The following is a 21,657-nucleotide window of genomic DNA, read 5'->3' on the forward strand; positions in this document are numbered from 1 at the left end:
ATAATTGCTTGCATCTCATAAGATCATAATGGTATAAAATTCAAAATCAACACAACAAAACCCAATAAAAACTAGACAAACACATGGACACTGAACAATACACTTTTGAATGATGAATGGTGTTAGAAGAAATCAAGGAAGAAATGAAAACTTCTTAGACTCAAATGAAAATAGTGATAAAACATATCAAAACTTCTGGGACACTATGAAGGCAGTTCTAAGAAGAAAGTTTATAGTTACAAGTGCCTACATAAGAAAATAAGAAAGATCCCAAATAAAAAACCTAATGATATATATCAAGGTCCTGGAAAAAGAACAACAAATCAATTCCAAAAAAAGTACAAGTATAGCCAACATCATAGTGAATGGGGAGAAATTGAAAGCATTTTCCTTAAAATCTAGAACAAATCAATAATTTCCTCTCTGGGGGGGGGGGCTGGTTGTGGCTCAGCAGTAGAGCGCTCACCTCACACATGCGAGACTCTGGATTCAATCCTCAGCACCACATAAAAATAAATAAGTGAAATAAAGGTATTGTGTCCAACTATAACTAAAAAATAAATATTAAAAAAAGAATATCCACTCTCACCACATCTATTCAGTGTAGTACTAGAAATTCTAGCCAGAGCAATTAGGCAAGAGAAGGGGGAAAATGATAAAAATATGAAAGGAAGAAGTCAAATTTTCACTGTTTGCTGACGATATCATCCTATACTTAAGAGAATCCAAAAACTTTACCAAAAGACTGCTAGGGCTAAAAAACAAATTTGGGAAAGTAGCAGGTTACAAAATCAACATATAAAAATCAATAGCTTTCCTATACACAATTAATGAATCTGCTGAGAAAGAAATCAGAAAAACAATTCTATTCACAATAGTCTAAAAAATGAAATAAAATACCTTGGAATAAATCTAACCAAGTAGGTGAAAGGCCTTTATTATTAAAATTATAATACACTGAAGAAAGAAGTTGAAGAAGACCTTAGAAGATGGAAAGACCTCCTATGTTCATGGATAGGCAGACTTAATACTGTTAAGTGACCATACTATATAAGTATTATACAGATTCAATGCACTCCTCATCAAAATACCAATGACATTCTTCACAAAACTAGGAGAAAAAATAGTTCTAAAATTTGTTTGGAATAACAAATAAAAGACCCAGTCTAGGCAAGGTAATTATAAAAAAATAAAATAAAATAAAATTGTAAGAAAAAATAAAATGCATCAAAATACCTGATTTCAAATTATACTACAGAGCTAAAAACAGCATGGGTATTGATGTAAAAGTAGATGTATATACCAATGAAATAGAGACAAACCCACACAGATACAGTCATCTGATTCTTCATCCAAAAACCTACACTTGAAAAAAGATAGCCTTTTTAACAAACGGTGCTAGAAAAACTGGTTATCCATATATGGAATAATCAGATAAGATCTTTATCATTCCCCTACATAAAATTCAACTCAAAAATGAATGAAAAACCTAGGAATTAGAGTAGAAACTATGCAATTCCTAGAAGAAAACATAGGGTGAACACTCTAAAGTATAGGCACAGGCAACGACATTCTCAATAAAACCTCTAAAGGTCAGGAAATAATGCCAATAGTTTATAAAATCAGATGGCATCAAATTTAAAAATTTCTGTTAAGCAAATGAAATAATTTAAAATGTGAAGAAACTACCTACATAATTAAAGAAAAATGTTGGCTAGCTACTCTTCTGACAGGATTATTATCCAGAATATATAAAGAACTCACAAAACTTAACACCAAAAATTTTTAAATAATCAAATTAATAAATGAGAAAATAAATTAAACAGACACTTCTCAAAAGAACAACTACAAATGGACTACAAATACATGAAAATGGTAAATGAAAATCAAAAATAGTCTTGAGATTTTGTCACTCCAGTTAGAATCACAGCCATTAAGAATACACACAATGAGGGCTGGGGATATAGCTCAATGGTGGAGTGCTTGTCTCACATGTGTGGGGCATGAGCCTCAGCACCACATAAACAAATAAAATGAAGGTATTGCATCCATATATAGCTAAAAATTTTTAAACAAGAATATATACAATGATAAATACTGAAGGGCATAAGGATAAAAAGAAAGATTTTTTACACTGTTGGTGGGACTGTCTAAATTAGTATAACAACTATGTATACTAATTTATTGTATAAATTAGTATAACAACTATGGAAATCATCATGAAAGTTCTTCAAAAGACTAGGAATAAAACCACCACATGACCCAGCTTTACAACTCTTTGGTATTTATCCTAAAGAATTAAAGTAAGCACACTACATCAATACCTGCATACATACCCATGTTTAGAGCAGCACAATTCACAATAGCCAACCAGTCCAGGTGTCTATTAATAGACTAATGGATAAAGAAAATGTGATATATATAGCTATTCAGTCATAAAGAAGAATGAAATTATGTCATTTGCAGAAAATGATGGAACTTGAGAATATTATGTTAAGTGAAATAAGCCTACCTCAGAAAGTCAAAGGTCACATGTTTTCTCTCATATTTGGAAGCTAGAGAGAAAAAATTAAAAGAAGAAGCAGGGAAAATATCATGAAAATCAAAGGAAGATCAGTATACTAAAGGAAAGGGACCAGGAGAAGGGAAGTTGAGAGGCAAAGAGAAAATACTGATGGATCATGTTGGCCAAATTATATTGTTATATTGAGTGCATATACAAATATGTAACAATGAACCCTATCAATATGCATAGTTATAATGCAACAATTAAAATATGAGGAAAAAAAGAACTCAAAGGATCCTTAGGGGGTGTGGTTGTGTATATGGTAATTGTAGCTAATCAGGAGGCTGAGGCAGGGGATCACTGTTACAGGCCAGCCTAAGCAACTTTAGAGACTCTGTCTCAAAATAAATTTTAAAATGAAAAAAGTCTCTCTGTGGTATGGTAGAACACTCGCCTAACATACACAAGGCCCTGGCCTTGATCCCCAGCATCACAAAACAAACAAACAACAAAAAAAATGTATCCTTAAAAGTGTCCCCAAATATTACACATCTGGTAGAAAAATGGATAGAACCTATGGTGACTAAAGAGAGACAAAACTCACAACCCTCAGCAATAAAGTTCTGTGTTGTTTCATTGGATAAATACCCAAGTAATAAGTACAACCTTAGAACCATTTGTAAGAAAATAAAGGAATATAATAGTGAACTGCATTCTCTTTCTTACTCTATTATATTAAAATACTAATTTCCTGTTTTCCTCCTTACTATTTTTTTTATAGAATGTATTTTGGTAGTTAAATTTTTCATTTAATCCATGTGCTACAATGTATCAAAAGGGAATTGCAGTGGAGCCAGAGAAGGAGGGCTCATCTTCAAGTGATGTTTATGATAACTAATGGGACTTCTCATGTTTCATCAGTTTGAGGGAAGACAGTGAATATTTTTTATACAGATGATTGCATTATATGAAAAGGAGAATGTTGTTATGGCTTTCAATTCTTTGTCTATTTGAATAAAAGTTAAAGAACATAATTATCAAAGGGATAGAGTCTAATGGGTACTGTGGATTGACACTTCATGCACTGTCATTTTCCTGTGCCTTCCTGAGAAAAATTAAGAACCAAATTTCTCAGATTCCTTTGAAGCTGGAGTTTTAGATTTGATCTGTGTTATATTAATCCAATGCACTAAGGTTTCTGAAGATTGAAGCGAGACAAGGGTAGGGGTGGGTTTTTACTGCTTATGCTGTTTCCTGCTGACATGCACAGCTATGGATGTGCTGATTTTCCTGTGGCCACAGTAACAGAGGGCCGAGAATATAGCCAACACTTTAGGGAGCTGAGACGGGTCCTGGGGCATTCACTCTTCTGGTCTGCATGGTTCCAGAGCCTGCAGCAGTGGTGATTTCTTCATCAAGACAGCTGGCCAGTATGGTTCCAGAGATGGCAGCTTCCTGACTATGGAGGAGTCACAGATCTCATGGGCACTATTTCTGAAGGGGTTCCTAAAATCTCAATTTAGGGTCTATTTTTTTTAAATATTCTTTTTAGTTGTAGTTGGAGCCAATACCTTTGTTTTATTTATTTATTTTTATGTGGTGCTGAGGATCAAACCCAGGGCCTGGCACATGCTAGGCAAGCAATCTACCGCTGAGCCACAACCCTAGCCCCTCAACTTTTTTCCGTCCTCTAGATAATGTTTAAATCCATTTAATAAATTTCTCTGTCTTGGGGCTGGGGTGTAGCTGTGTGGTAGAGCTCTTGACTAGCATGCATGAGGTCCTAGGTTCAATCTCCAACAGTGATTAAAAAAAATCCTCTGCCTTAGTCCACTGGTAACTATAACAAAATACCACAACAGAAATATATTTCTCAGAGTTTTGGAAGATGGACAGTCAAAGACCAAGACAATACCAGATTTGGTGTCTGGTGAGGTCTTGCTTTCTGGTTCATAGATGGCACTTTCTTCCTGTGTCCTGACAAGGCAAAGTGGCAAGGCAGCTCTCCAGGACCTCAGTTATAAGGGCACTAATCTCATTGCTGAGACTACACCCTCATGACCTAACTACCTTATAGTCTGTGCCACCTAATCCCATTATTGGGGGGAATTAGGCTTCCACACATAACTGTGGGAGTGACACAACATTATTAGACCATAATACCTTCTTACTCAGATCAGGTCGAATGGGTTAGGTTCTGTACCAGAATCCTGACCAGAATGAATTTTTAGGTAAATCCTAGATATATATTTTCAGCCTTTAAAATCAACCTATCTGTAAACTATTTTTAAAAAAAGCTGTAAATTTCACCATATAAGAGTAACAGAGACTGGTGGTTATCAACTAAAATTGTTGTTTTTTTTTTTTTTTTTCTTCATGATGGGCTCCTAAGCAAACTACACTTCCCAGAATTCCTCACAGTGAAGTGTGTCCACAGTTCTGGCCAACAGCATACAATTGATGGGACAAGTGCCACTTCTAGGTTTTGCTCACAAACTCTCCCCTGGACTCTTGTCCATACTCCTGACCTGATAGACCCAACCTGATTTTTTCTTAAAATTGGGAGCCACCTCGCCACAAAGCCATGAAAAGATAATTTTGGCTTTACTATAAATTACTGCAAATTCTGAACCTGCTTGGAATGCCTGCCCATGCCTTGAATTCAACCATGCATGGTTCTCTGACCAGATAGCAGCCCTCTCTGAAACTTTAATGACACCTCATAAATATTGGCCTTCCCTGGCCAGATAACGACCCTTTCTGAGGCTCTAATGGTCCTCATAAATTCTGATGTTGGGGCAGGCATAAAATGTAAACTACCATTGGTGTGATGATTGTCAGAGTTCTGTTATCTGTAACCCCCCTTTGTGTAACTTTGTGGGCTATAAAGCTGGGCTGCAGGAAAGCTGCTGCTGCTGTCTTCTTCCCACAGTTTTGGGAGGGAGAGGCAGCCTGGCCAGTTGAAATAATAAGCTTGGTTTAATTTGATTTTAATTGGAGTCAGTGGTCTTTTCTTGCATCCTGGTCTAACAGACCATTTCCATCTGGCCAAAAGACAAGATGAGTTACATTGATTTATAACTAAAGAGACAACATTGATTAGTGGTTGAACTCATGAAGCTTCCATGAGACTAAATCAATGAATGCTCTCCTAATCTATCCACTCCCCAGGGCTGTTTTTGGAGCAATCCATAAACTTGTGTTTTAAGACATATGTTTCAGCATCTACTATTACTCTAACAAATATAGGAAGCCAAAGCACCTGTGAAAAAACTTGAATATAAAAGAAAAAAACAGGTGAAGGGTCCAAATATCTCATTTTACAAAATAGAGACTCGAGACATATTTTCAAGAAATAAAAATGCTTTTTATATTAAGCTCCAAAATAAACAAAAGAGGGACTAAAAATAATTATGTAGGAAGTAGAGGTGAAAGAAAGTGATCAAGTGAGTTAATTCTCATCTATCACAGCAGAAGTTGACTGAATCATCTCTAACACTGATCGTCAAAAAACAGGAATATATCATGGAAGAGAAAAATCACAAGAAAACAAAACTTGAAAACAGAAAGGTCAGGTTCCATCTGGTCAATAGGCTTGAGATAAGCAAGGCCCCAGGGTCAGTTTCATGGGTATGTGCAGCTGCATGGGGCCCTGAACTCAAATTGCCCCATGCTTAGTTTAATATTCTTCCATTAGTATCATGAAATTCTTCAGGAGTTTGTCTTTGAACTTCTATTTTGTAAGTCAAATCCAATGGGCCCATGGAGCATGCCTGTGAGCAAACAAGATGTGCACTAAGCTTGTCCATTTGTCTTTCCTGTCTCACACCCATAGAGTATCTGGCAATGCCCATGAGCACAGCAGGCAGTGGACACATTATGCAAGAGAATCAAAATGAGAGCAGGCAAGCATGCCATAGCTGTGAGTGGGTACACAGGGCACTGACAGTCCTGGGAGGCCACACTTTTTATTCAAGTAGAACTTGCTTTGAATTCAGAAAAAGAGCAAAAGTGTTCTAAGAAACATAAAAGACCAAGGAATCCTATTATATTCGTTCTTATTCATGTTATTTCCATAGATTAGCCAACAATTTACATTACAACAATTTATATCAATTAGCCAACAACATTTCCCAGCAGAAATGACTGCATAGAAAGAAAGTGAGAAAGAGGAAAACCTATGGTCCTTGTCCTTCTTGCCTACCAGACAGCCTAAGGGAGAGACAGCTGGGAGAATGCATATCAAGAAGTGAAATGAAACATTTGAAGCAGTCCGGGCATCATTTCCACCAAATGCATGACCTATGAAATACTAATTGGCTAAATTCAGTGATTCCTTAGGATAAATATTGTTATATTTACATTTAAAACAGGCATTACACAATATGAAGATGAATGCTGCCATTCATGCTAGCAATTTTAATTTTTTTAATTAGAATAACATTTAATATCAAATAAAAAACACCATGGCAAGTGGCAGAGACCTTGTGGAAGAAAGGAAAACGTTTTTTATTGTAATAACTTCATAAGGAGGCGCTTTTCTGCATTTTGCACAAAGGGACCTACATTTTCATTTTGCACTGGATCTGGCAAATTGTGCACCCAGCTCTTCAGAGATCTTGGGCTTCCATAATAGCACTATTTTTCAGTATGTGCTGTTGTCACTTTGACAATTTTTAAAAATATACATGCAAACTTTAAAAAAAGTAAAAATAAAGCAAGACACTTCTTCTTCTGGAAAAATAGAGCAAACACACTTTTCTCCCCCTACTGATTACAACTGAAAACAGTAGAATGAATATGTATACTCACAAATAAGGGATGCCAAAAGATAAAGAGAAAAAGGCGGATCAGGTAAGGATCTGAGAACCCTAGGAACAACATTATAGTGGTATTAGTCACCTTTCCATGTGTAACAAAATACCTGAAATGATTAACTTAGTAAGACAAAAAGTTTATTTTGGGTCACAGTTTTGGAGGTTACAGTCCCTGATCAATTGACCTGGTTACTAAGCAACATATTATGGTGGAAGTGCAAAGCAGAGAAAATCCATCTACCTTAATGTCAAAAATCAAAGATGAGAAATAGAAAGGGGATAGAGTCCCACTAATTCCTTTGATGTACACCTTCAATGACCAAGGAAATCCCACTAGCCCCACCTCCTAATGGCACCAACCTGGGGACCAAGCCTCCAACACAGGTCTTTGAGAAACATTCAAAATCCAAACCAGAGCAGTGGTAAGGTCTCTGGGTTTTCTTTTTTCCATATATTCCCAGATTTGGAGCTGAAGAAGGCTGAACCCAGAAATGTCCCCAGGCATAAATAAACGAAGGGTCAACCAACACCTGATTTCTCTAACCAAAGGACCCCAAATAGGCAGCCTAGAAAAACAGAAACTTCCAGAAAATAATTGCTGTACTTGAGTCAAACACCACAGGATGTGGGAAACTGGTCTCTTCCTTCAAAACACCACCAAGGCTTGGGTGGTTAGCTTCACCACCCCCAAACCTCTCCAATGGGGGCATGGTGTCAGAAAAGACCAACTAGGGAGGTGGGACCCTCATCCCCACTGTAATAAGTGGCACCCCCACGGTGACAGTGGAGCACATGAGGAGCAGCCATGAAGCACCCCTTCCTTCCCTCTCAGAGGTATCCATAGAGGCCCCCTTGCCTGTCATCAGAAGCTGACTGGAAACCCTGGATTTCTACTCTCACCTAGCAGTAGCTTGACCCCAATGCCCCTTCCTCTACTGAAACAATGTCAGAAAAAGCAAGCTAAAACATTAGGTTTAAATAATATCCAGAATCTCATATCAGAATGCCTAAAATGTCCTGGTTCTCATTTTTTAAAAAATCATACCAAGAACTAGGAAGATATCAAACTGAAAAAGGCAATAGATGCCAACAAGATGTAAAAGATGTTAGAACTAATTGACAAATTTTCTAAAGCAGCTGTCGTAAGCATGCTTCAATAAGCAGTTATGAACACATGAAGAAAGCAGAAAGTTTCCGCAAAGAAAGAGAGGACATAAAGAAGAACTAAGAGGATTTTTAAAACTAAAAAGTATAATGAGTGAAACTTTAAAACCAAAAGGATGAGCTCAACAGAAGGATGAAGAGAGGGGGAATATTTGAACTAGAAGATAGAACAATAAAGCTAACCCAATCTTGAAAACAAAAAATAAGAAATAAAAAGAAAAGGAAACATATATTCTGTGCAGGTAGAATGTATAACAACAACCCTCACCATAATGTATTATGTATCAATTTTTTAAATGAGGGGAAAAAGGAATAAACCTCCAGGCACTTGTACAACTATAACAAGAGATCTAATATTCATGTCATCAGAGTACCAGAAAGAAAAGAGAAATAGTAAAGGGCAAAAAGTAATCAAAGAAATAATGGCAGAAAACTTCCCAAACTTGGCAAAGGCATAAGCCTCCTAGTGACTCAAGAAGACAAGCAAACTTCAACTACAATAAACCCAATCATGTCCACACCAAGACAAATCATAGTCAAATTTCTAAAATATGAAGACCAAAAAAATGAATGAAAGGTTTAAATGACAGAGGATTTCTCATTAGAAAGCACATAGACAAGAAGAAAGTGCCATGTTTTTCAAGTGCTGTAAAAAAAAAAAAAAATGTCAACCCTTAATCCTGTATCCAGTGAAAATATCTTTTAGGAATTAAGAGAAAACCAGGAAGGAAATCTCAAATGAAGGAAAACAAAGATAATCAGCAGACCTACTCTAAAAGAATAGTTGAAGAATGTAATCTAGATAGAAAGGATATGGTAAAAGAAGGAATCTTGGAACATTAAGAAGGAAAATTAGGGCTGGGGTGTGGCTCAGTGGTAGAGTGCTTGCCTCACATTAGTGAGGCACTAGGTTCAATTCTCAACACCACATATAAATAAATGAATAAAATAAAGATCCATCAACACTAAAAAATATTTTTTGAAAAAGAAGGAAAATATAGGTAAGTGCAATAAACTTCTTTTTCTCTTGAATTCTCTACAGGTGAAATAAAAATTATATCACCATCTAATGTGATTCCAAATATATATGGAAGAAATACTTAAAGGAAGATAAAGGAACTTAAAAAGAGAAAATATTTCTACATTTTCATTTCTACAATATGCTTACATCAATAGAAAATGATAAGTTATGCATCTATAATGTAAGAGTAATAACTAAAAGAAAGCTATATAAATAGATGCATTCAACATGGCATGAGGTGCATGCCTGTAATCCTAGAAAATCAATAAGCTGAGACAGGAAGATCAGAAGTTCAAGGCCAGCCTCACAACTTAGCAAGATCCTGTCCATAAATAAAAAATAAAAAGGACTGAAGATGTAGCTCAGTGGTAAATCGGTAAATCTCAGTGGCGATTACCAAGAATACAAGTAACAATAAATGTTGCTGAGGATGTAGGAAAAAGGGCACTCTCATACAATGTTGACAGACTGCAAATTGGTGCAACCATTCTGGAAAGCAGTATGGAGATTCCTCAGAAAACTTGGAATGGAAACACCATGTGACCCAGTTATCACACTCTTTGGTATATACCCAAAGGACTTAAAATCAACATACTACAGTGACACAGCCATATCAAATGTTTATAGCAGCTCAATTCACAACAGCTAAGCTATGGAACCAATCTATGTGCCCTTCAACAGATGAATAGATAAAGAAACTGTAGTATACATACACAATGGAATATTGCTAAGCCATAAAGAAGAATGAAATTATGGTATTTGCTGTAAATGGATGAATCTGGAGACTATCATGCTAAGCAAAATAAGCCAATCCCCCAAAACCAAAGGTTGAATGTTCTCTCTGATATGTGGATGCCAACACACAATTAGCTAGGGGGAAGTTTAGAAGTGCATTGGATTAGACAAAGGGGAAGGAAAGGAAGGATGAGGGGATGAGAATAAGGAAGACAGCAGAATGAATCGGACATAACTTTCCTATGTCCAGATATGAATACACAACCAGTGAAACTCCACATCATGTTCAACCACAAGAATGGGAAGTTATACTCCATGTATGTATGATGTGTCAAAATACAGTCTACTGGGTTGGGGTTGTGGCTCAGTGGTAGAGGGCTTGCTTAGCACATTCGAGGCCCTGGATTCGATACTGAGCACCACATTAAAATAAACAAAATAAAACTATTGTGTCCAACTAAAACATAAATATTTTTTTTAAAAATACACACTATTGACATGTTTATCTAACAAGGACCCCCTAAAAAGCAATCTTAAGTATACATGCAGCAAAGGCATACAAACTTTGTAAAGTAAAATCTTATAAACCTGTATCATAGAAAAAGAAATAGAAAAATCCATCATTATAGTTAGAGCTTAGTGCTCCTTTCTCTGCGGTTAATTTTTTTTAAAAAAGTGACAGCAAATAAATAATAAGACAAAAAAGATTCAACCAAATATCCACAAACAAATATTCAACCAAATATAAAAAAAAATCTGATCAACATTTATGAAACACCTCAGCCAAAACTGCAGAATTTTATTTATGTTCCTACATAGCATACACCAAATAGACCATATCCTATACCATTAAAAAAATGTGAAAATAACTGAAATTATGCCGCATACTCTCCAACCACAAGGGAACCAAACTAGGAATCAATAACATAATTACAATAGGAAAATATCCAGACAATTGAAAACTAAGAAGCACTGTTCTAAATAACCCCTGGGTAAAAGACAAAGTCTCAAGGTCAATTAAAAAGTATACAGAACTCTACATCATGTATGACCAGAAGAATGAGAAATTATACTCCATTATATATGATGTATCCAAGGGCATTCTACTGTCTTGTTCAACTAATTCAAACAATTTTTTAAAGAATGTATTATATTAAACTAAAATGAAAATACAACTTGTCCAAAGTTGTGGTCATAGTTTAAAACTAGGCCAAGAAAAAAAAATTATAGTTCCAAAATGAAACATAGAAAAGAGAAAAAGTCTCAAATAATAATCTAAGCACCCACCTCCAGAACCCAGAAAAAGAAATCCAAAAGCAACCAAAGGAGGGAAAGAAAAAAACAAAATTTAAAAAAATATATATATTCTTTGAAAAAAAATCGATGAAATGACAAACCCTAACAGGAATTACAAAGAGAGAAAGAGGACACAAATCACCACATCAGAAACAGGGACGTCCCCACCGAACCCACAAACGCCCACAGGACACAGGACGTCCAGAGGCCAACGGGGCCCAAGATGGCGGCGTGGAGGAGACGACCGTGCAAGCGGCTTCCTGAGGCGAGACCAGGACAGAACCCTGCCGCGATTTAATACTGGACTTTCAGCACTGCCTAGGGATTCAAAAGGTTGATAAAATAAAATAAATTTTAAAAAAAGAAAGAAAGAAAGAAACTCACCCCGGGCACCGCAGCCGCTGATGTGGACCCACCATCATGGCCATGTGGGAAAGGGGCGCCAAGAGAGCCCACACTTTGGTTTTCCACTCTGGCGTGTCTTGAAGCGGAGAGCACGGTGATCGGGACATTGTTGAGCTGATCCACTGGGTGAGCTGCACTTTGTTCTCCTGTGAGAGGTACGCGCTGTGCGCCTCCCAGGAGCCGGGCGAGAGCCAGGCAGCTGCCATATTTCCGGCTGCACTATGGTGGCCGGCAGGTATGGCTCCAAACTCAGGTCCCCCTCCAACCCCAGGTACCCAGACCTTGCAATTTCACCCGGGTCTGAAAACCAGACCTGGCAGAGGGCCACTAGGAGACCCAGATTGTGACTAGAATATGACAGGTTAAATTCGGGTGTGGAAATTGTTGCACCCAGGGGAATTCAAGAGGCTCAGGCCTGAGAGATCCTGCCTGGGTGCCTCTTACTCTTTGAGTTTCACAGTTCGCAAGACCCCATGCAGACAACCAGGAACTTGGGGGGCCAGGTGGACTGAATGTACCCTTTGGATTGAGCCCAGAAGGCTGGGAAATGGGGGTCAGAGGGGGATGAAGGATTGGCTCCTTCACCAGTCAAAGAAAACCCAGGGGAGATCCACTGGTACAGGTGCCTAGCATGGATCAGAATCAGCCAGGCTCTGGAGCTGTGCTGATTTAAAAGCTTCACCAAACATCATTCTGCAAAGCACTGAGGGTCTAGCTGCACCTCCAGGAGCTCAGCCTCTAGGAACCACTTTCAGGAAACTTGCTGTAACTGGAGTAGACAACACCCTCCCACCTGCCCCACCTCCTACTGCCAAGACGGGAAGCTGAGAATGGTCAACCTGACTAGTTCCACAAAAAGAAGAAAGAACTGACAGCCCCTGACTACTACAATTGCACACAATACATGGCTCAAGAAAAAAAATGAAAAGAAAGACAACTGGGACCTGACAACAAACATATACTATTATAAACAATTTTTGACCATTTCAATGGAAACAATTCCTAATCTTCCATCAAGAACCTTTTTCTGCTGGGCACAGTGGTGCATGCCTGCAATTCCAGCAGCCTGGGAGGCTTAGGCAGAAGGATTGCAACTTCAAAGCCAGCCTCATAAACTTAGCAAGCTCCTAAGCAACCTAGTGAGACCTTGCCTCTAAATAAAAAATAAAAAGGGCTAGGGATGTGCGTCAGTGGTTGAGTGGTACTGGGTTCAATCCCCTGTACAAAAAAAAGAAAGCACCTTTTTCCTTTTTTTTTTTTTTAATTTGGGTGCTGAAAGGTCCTAAACATTTGTACATATACATATATGTCTTACTCTTCTCATTTCTAGCAATTCTTGAAGGTAGTTGTTTTGTTTTTTGTTTTTTTGACTCTCGTCTTTTGAGAACAAGGGTTTTTGATTAGTATACCTTGGTTTTGTTTTACATTGTTTTTGTTGTTGTTGTTATTTTACATTGTTTTTCTCCTGTCTATTTCTCTTGCTTCTCTTCCTCTCTTTCACTAACAGCCAAATTCTATTGTTCTTTCTTTCAGTCTTTATCTCTTTACTCTCTCTCATACTCACTCCCAGTTATTACATCCTAAAAATCTCCTCTGCATTCTTCTTCTTCTCCTTTTTGAAAAAGCACATCTATTTTTAAACATAATGTCTCAACTTTTGGCAACTGGTTACATTTCTGTTTATAGTGCTAATTAACATTGTAGAGGACAAAATAGGAACCAAGTATTTAGTTTAATGCTGAATATTGTTTGCATTGCTGGTTATTATTTGTCTACCCCTAAATTGTGAGGTAATAGAAACCTTCAGGGACACTATGAATCCATAGGGTAGAAGCTCTGCCATCTCTGATTCCTACTGATAAATGGATAGACATGCATATAGCATGAAAAAGCAAGGGAGCAAACCATCTCAAACAATTCAAAATACCTCCTGACCAGGCTCCAGTGATATCACAGAGGATGAAATGTCAGAGAAGGGATTTAGAAAGATCAGACTTAAACTGATATATGAGGTAAAAGATGATGTAAGGAGTGAAATCAGAAAAACCCAAGAAGTAAAAGATCACTTCAACAAGGAGATAGAGATACCAAAGAAGAATCAATTGGAGATTCTCAAAAGGAAAGAATCAATAAACTAAATTAAAAACTCAATGGAAAGCAACACTAGCATACTAGACCACTTGGAAGACAGAGTTTCAGTCAATGAAGATAAAATATATAATCTAGAAACAAGGAAGCCATAGAACTAAAAACTACAATTAATAGTTTAGATTTAATAGACATATAGAATATTTCATCCATCAATAACTGAATACACTTTCTTCTCAGCAGCACACAGATAATTTTCTAAAAATAGACCACATCTAAGGCCACAAAGCAATGCTTAGCAAACACAAAACAAATAGAGAGAATGTATTACATTTTATCCTATCATAGTGTGCTGAGAGCCATAGCCAAGTAGGAATGACACATGGCAATTTCTTTGTCAGCCTACCCAATGTTGCTTAGAGGGAGGACTCTCCATTGTGGAAATGGGCTTGCCTTGGACCAAGGTCATTTGCAGTGACATTGCATGAATGTTTGAGAAAGGTGACCCTGTTCAAGGACCAGGGTGGATCCAAGTTTAGGGTGGTTCCAGGTTTAAGGTGGATCCTGCTGGGAATAGGGCGTATCCTGCTTCCTCAGGCGCCTGCTCCTTGAGTTCCCGTTGAGTTATCCGAGATTCAGAAGGTGGAGGTAGTGAATTTCCCCAGAACGTGTGTGTAGAGTGCCGGTGAGAGTTCGGGAATAAAGAATTGCTGTTGGAATCTACAAATTTTTGTGGTGGCTCGGTTATTTTGTGCTCAGACAGACTGCGGCAATAGTGAAATGAAATTAGAGATCAATGATATAATAAAAATTAGAAGCTACTCTAACACCTGGAAACTAAATAATATGCTACTAAATTATCAATGGATAGCAAAAGAAATCAGGGATGAAATTTAAAATGAGAATAGCAACACAGTATATCAAAATCACTGGGACACTATGAAGGTGGTTCTAAGAGGAAAGTTCATAGCACTAAGTTCATTCACTCAAAGAATAGAAAGTTGCCAAATAAGGTAGCATTACATCTCACAAGGCCTGGAGAAAGTAGAACAAATCAAAAATAAAAGCAGTAGACAAAAAGAAATAATTAAAATTAGGGATGAAATTGAAACAAAAAATCAATGAAACAAAAAGTTGATTCTTTGAAAAAATAAAATTGATCAACCCTTAGCCATGCTAACCAAGAGAAAGAGGGAGAAAACTCAAATTTCTAAAATTAGTTATGAAATAGGAAATATCACCACAGACACCACTGAAATTCAGAAGATAATCAGAAACTATTTTGAAAATGTGTACTCCAATAAAATAGAAAACCTTGAAGACACCAACAAATTTTTAGAGACATATGACCTACCCAAATTGAATCAGGAGGTCATAGAAAATTTAAACAGATTAATTTCAATCAAAGAAATTGAAGATGCCATCAAAAACCTACCAACAAAGCAAAGCCCAGGACCAGATGAATTCTTAGCCAAGTTATATCAGACCTTCTAAGAAGAATTAACACCAATCTTCCTCAAACTAGACCATAAACTAGAAAAAGGGGAACCCTTGCAAATTCATTCTGTGAAACTAGTATCACCTTGATTCCAAAACCAGACAAAGATACAACAAGGAAAGAAAACTTTAGACCAATGTGCCTGATGAACATAGATGCAAAAATTCTTATTAAAATACTGGAAAATCACATGCAAAAACACATTAAAAATATAGTACACCATCATCAAGTAAGCTTCATTCCAGAGACACAAGGTTAGGTCAACAATATGGAAATCAATAAATATAATTTCACCACATTAATAGTCTTAAAGACAAAAATCACATGATTATCTCAATAGATGAAGAAAAATCATTTGACAAAATACAGCATAGATTCATGTCCAAAACACTAGAAAAGCTAGGGATGATAGGAAAATACCTCAACATTGTAAAAGCTATATATGTGAAACCCAAGGCCAACATCATACTGAATGGAGAAGAACTGAAAGCATTCCCTCTAAAAACATTATATTATAGTAACAAAACAGCATGGTCTTGGCACCAAAACAGACATGAAGATCAATGGTACAGAATAGAAGACATAGAAACAAATTCACATAAATACACTTATCTCATACTAGACAAAGACGCCAGAAACATACATTGGAGAAAAGAGCCTCTTTAACAAATGGCGCTGGGAGAACTGGAAATCCATATATAGCAGAATGAAATTTAATACCTCTCTCTCACCCTGCACAAAACTCAATTCAAAGCAGATCAAGGACCCAGGCATTAAGATCAGAGACCCTGTGCTTACTAGAAGGAATTGTAGGCTCAAGTCTCATCAGGAACCAATTTCCTCCACAAGATCCCTAAAGCACAAGAAGTAAAATCAAGAATCAACAAATGGGATGGTATCAAACTAAAAAGTTTCTTCACAGCAAAAGAAACAATCAAGAATGCAAACAGAGAGCATACAGAATGGGAGAAAATCTTTGCCACCTTCATCTCAGAGCATTAATCTCAAGGATATATAAAGAACTTAGAAAATTTAACACCAAAAGACAAATAATCCAATCAATAAATGGGCAAAGGAACAGACACTTCACAGAAGAAATATGAATGGTCAAGAAATATTGAAAAAAATGTTCAACATTTTAAGCAATTAGGGAAATGCATATTAAACTACACTGTGTTTCCATCTCACTCCAGTCAGAATGACAATTAACAAGAATACAAGTAACAATGAATGTTGGTGAGATGTAGGGAAAAAGCACACTCATACAATGCTGATGGGACTGCAAATTGGTACAACTGCTCTGGAAAGCAGTATGGAAATTCTTCAGAAAACTTAGAATGAAACCACCATTTGACCCAGTTACCCCACTCTTTGGTATATACCCAAAGGATTTAAAATCAGCATACTACAGCGACACAGCCACATCAATGTCTATAGCAGCTCAATTCACATAGCTAAACTATGGAACCAACCTAGGTGCCCTTCAACAGTTGAATGAATAAAGAAACTGTGGCATATATACACAATGGAATATTGCTCAGCCATTAAAAAAGAATGACTCTATGACATTTGCCAGAAAGTGGAATGAATCTGAAGACTATTATCTAAGCAAAATAAGCCAATCCCTAAAAACCAAAGCCCAAATCTTCTTTCTAATATGTGGATGCTAATACACAACAAGGGGGGAGGGGAAGAATAGAAATTCGGGAGATTAAACAAAGGGGAATGAAGGGAAAGGAGGGGGGACAGGAATAGGAAAGACAGTGGAATGAATCTCACTTAACTTTCTCACATAAATATATAAATACACCACAGTGGATCTCCACATCATGTACAACCACAAGACTGGGATCCTAATTAGAATAGGATGTACTCCTTGTTTGTATGTCAAAATATTTTTTAAAAATAAGATGACCAAATGATGTCATGGGAATGTTCAAATATGTCACAATGAATCCCACTATTACATATAAGTATAATGCATCAATAATTTTTAACAAGAGCATGCTGTGTGTACCACTACACATACAAATTTGACGACTTAGATAAAATGGGTCAGTATCTAGGAAAACACAAACTTCTACAATTCACCAATCTAAAGCAGATCATTTGAGTAGCCCTAAAACTATTCAGGGAATTGAATTTATAATTTAACTCCCCCCAAATATTATCTTATTGAAGAATTATGACAAGAAGGAAATGGAATAGAAGTGAGGCCAGCAGAGGCTTCAGGATACTCAATAAACAGACACAAATCAATTGCATTTCTCTGTACCAATGCACATGTGGACACAGAAATTAAACATGCAAACACAATACTATTTACAATTGTTCAAGAAATACTGAGGTATAAGTCTAACAAATTGTTACATGACTCATATGCTGAGAACAAACAAAATTCTAATGAAAGAAATCAAAGACATAAATAAATGGAGACACATACTATGTTCATTGATGGGAAGATTCAAGAGTAAAGATATCAACTCTCCTCAATAACACCAAGTAGATTTAGTGTAATTTCTATCAAAATCCCAGCAACAATTTTCCATACATAGACAGGATTATTCTAAAACATACATGGAAATGCAAAGGAGCTAAAATACCTCCGACAATCTTGACCAAGTAGGATAAATGGAGATGAATTAGTCTACCCAACTTCAAGTCTTATCATATAGCCAGAGTGATCAAATTGTATGGTATTAGCAAAAGGATACATACATAAAAAAATAGAATGGAATAAAGGATCTAGAGACAAGCCTCCATAAAGGTGCCCAAATAGTTTTGACAAAAGTACAAAAATAATTCAATGGAAGATATAGTTTTAAACAAATGGTACAGATACAAGGGGACATCTTAGGTAAAAAAATAAATAAACTTCAACCTAAGCCTCGCATCTTACACACACAAAAAAAAAAAAACAACTTGGGTTTTCATTTCTCATAGCACTTGATGTTTCAGGTCAGGGCTCATCAAGCTGGGTACTACCCCACTTTGTTCGGGGTGATGCACTGCGGTGGCTGTCCTGTGTATTTTAGGATTTATTTCTGTTTGCATCCTTTCCTTTGCTTCTTCATGCTACATGATGATAGTATCTCCCCACCTCCTTGAGACAAATATCAAATAACATCCCCATCCACACTTGAGTCCAGAAACATTTGAGGTATGGACCCCAACAGGGAGATGAAAATCCTAACCTGGGCAACAGAGCTGATTGGAGAATGGGGCTTATTGACCTGTGGTCACAAGAACTTACTCATGCACCACCCAGCATTATGCTCTCCCATCCCAGAGAGGAGCAGTGCAGAATGACCACGGGCCCCCTACCCAGGCAGACCTGACCAAAGGGCCCCTGCTCAGCACAGACCCTGGCCAGAGGGCAGAGGGAAGGCTAGGATGGGTGGTCCTGAGAGCACGCTGGCCCGAGATACACGGGGCCAGCAGAAGAGTGGGGTCACTTGCTGGATTTCTCCTCCCAAATTCCCCAGCCTAGTAAGTCCCCATTCTCGACATGAACAGGACCAAGAGGAGTGAGAGGAGAGGCCGAGGTCCTCCCATCATCTGGGTAATGTGGTGGCATCAACCTGGGTCTGCTCTCTGTGTCCCGCTGGGACCATGGAGGGCGCAGACATGTGCTGTCCACCCTTGCATCCCAGGAGGCTGGCACAGGCTGGCACAGGCCAGGAGCTCATCAATGTCCTGCAGTTCTTCAATCCCCACTGTTGCTGTCACCGTTGTGTGCCTGTGACCCACAACATGTCCAGAGAATGCCACACTCACTGCAGGGGATCTTGAAAGGCACCCCTCTGAGGCTCCTGCATCCTGCTTCTGAACATGGCTCACAAAAGGGAGGCTGACAGATCGTGAAGATCCAGGGTTTTGTCAACAGGGACAGCCTGTAGCTGTGTCTGGCACTTCCTCTGGTCTTCGGGGCTCATGTCTGCAGTACCCAGCAGTGGCCACAAGGGGTAGATATGCCCCTTTCTAATGCCTCAACAGCCACCATCCTTACACAGACTCCTTCCTCAGGACAGGGAGCAAAGGGGGACGAAGCCCCACTTCCCGCTCCAAAGGCAGGAGGGGATTGGTTCTTGTTTAGGTTCCTGGCTTTGTGACCCAAGGCTGGACCCTCAGCTGCCTCTCGGGCATCTCCTTCCCTCTTGCCCACATCCTCTTGACCTTCCCTCCTATTGAACCAGGAGCATCACCAGCCCCTCCAGAGCCAGGTGAGGTGAGGGGCTTCTCTGTGACTCCCAGAGGCTCTTCCAGCTCTAGGCTGGTCAAGAAGGCCCTTTGTTGACCCCAGGCTGCCCACCACCACCATTGGCTCTTCTAGGATGTGGCTGCGGCCCTGGGACCTTCTTCCCCATGCACTCAGGCCAGGCCCCGTTCTTCCCTAATGCATGCTGGACACCATGTCTGGCCTTGCCAGTGTCCTGGTGACTGTGATGGAATTCTCTGTCCTTTTTTTTTATCCCCCACTTTGGTGCTGGAGATTGAACCCTGTAGTGCTGTCCCAAAAAGCCATGTTAAAGAAGAGGATGTGAAGGTTTTGTGAAAGGAATTACTGTGCCCAGCCCAGTGTGCCCAGGTCTCCTGACTGCTCATGCAGTGCCCCGTCCGCCCAGCCATACCAGAACTCCTCACAGTTCCAGCCACTGATGACCCCGAGCAGTCTCCAGTCCAGCCTCCAAGGAGCTCTGGGCTGCTCTCATCTGCCAGGAGAGGTGGTAAATGATGGGATGGAGGCCACCAGGTCTCTGTCCTCACCAGTCCCCTGGAGATTTTAATAAACAGGCTGCTTCTAAGTGCAAAATCACTCTCTACTTCCAGCTCTCAATTAGTCATGTCCCTCAGGCCCTTGGAAAGTTGGCTCAGCCAGCTGCCCGCTGTGACCTCTTCCCGGAGGGTTGAGTGGCTGCAACTCCCCAGATGACCACTGGAGGGAGCTTTGGCTATGGACAGTGCTGGGAAGCTGTCCCCAGGAGGACTTCAGGGCTAGCAGAGGGGACCGCAGGCCCTATCTGGGCATCCAAGAGTCCTCTGCACCTCTGCAGCTCCCACACCCCCAGCTTCGGCCCCTCCTGTTCTCCGAGGTCCCTGGGAAGGGAGGTATCCTTGGTCTCCATCCTCCACTGTCAACTGAGGCCTCAGCAGGGTGGGAACACAGAGGCTGGCTGGGAGAGAGAAAGAGACAGAGGGGAGACAGGACAGAGAACGGGAACAGAAGGGAGGGGCAGGAAGAAGCGGGGAGGGCGCCAAACAGGGGAGACCGGGAAGAGCAAGAGGAGGGGACCCTAAGAGGAGAACTCTAACGGCCTCCCCAACCTGCCTTCTGTGGTCCCAAACATCTCTCCCTCCCTCCCATCAGTGTCTGCCACCGCGTCCCCATCCAGGATTCAGGGTCAGAGCTGGGAAGGTCCTGGAGCAGGAACAAGAGAAGAGGAAGCCCAAGTGCACAGGATGGCGGCGACTCAACCCCTAGCCCCCACAAAGCTCTGCCCCTCTGACCCGCGGCCTGTGGCCCTCACCTGGTTCTCACAGCCTTTATCTCCCCTGGGGATCAGCGCAGCTGGTGTCTGAAGGACTGTCATTCAGAGAGGTTCCCCTGCCCCTGCGGACACGGCTGATACTGCAGTGGAAAATCCAGTGGGGGACCAGGCAGCGCCTTCTGGGGCCAGCCAGGGCGGGCTTTCCAGGACAAGCCCTCCCTCGGGCCTCCCACCTCACTCCTGACTTCCTGGGCCCAGTGACCAATGGAAAGAGTAAGAAGCACGTGCGGTGGGCAGAGGTGACAGCTTTGGAGGGAGCCTTGTGCACCTGCTTCCTACCCGCCCCTCTGCTCCCAGCTCTGCAAATACAGGAGCCTCGGAGTCCGAGGCCTCTTCCCCAGCCTCTGCCACTCTCCGCTGCACTGCCCATCTTGTCCCCTAGGAAGGACAGCATGGCCTCCTGCAGGTCAGACTCAGTGGCCTTCTCCAGAGCTCATTCACTCAAGGCTGAGGCGCTGCCTGAGTGATGATAACCTGCTATTCCTCCTTCTAGAAAAGTCCTCACAATCCGGCGCCCCTTGCCCACCAAGACGTCACCCCTGAGTTCTCCTCCCCCCCAGGCTCGGCCTGCTCCAGGG

This window comes from Urocitellus parryii, unplaced genomic scaffold (genome assembly GCF_045843805.1).
Source record: "Urocitellus parryii isolate mUroPar1 unplaced genomic scaffold, mUroPar1.hap1 Scaffold_101, whole genome shotgun sequence".
NCBI lineage: Eukaryota > Metazoa > Chordata > Mammalia > Rodentia > Sciuridae > Urocitellus > Urocitellus parryii.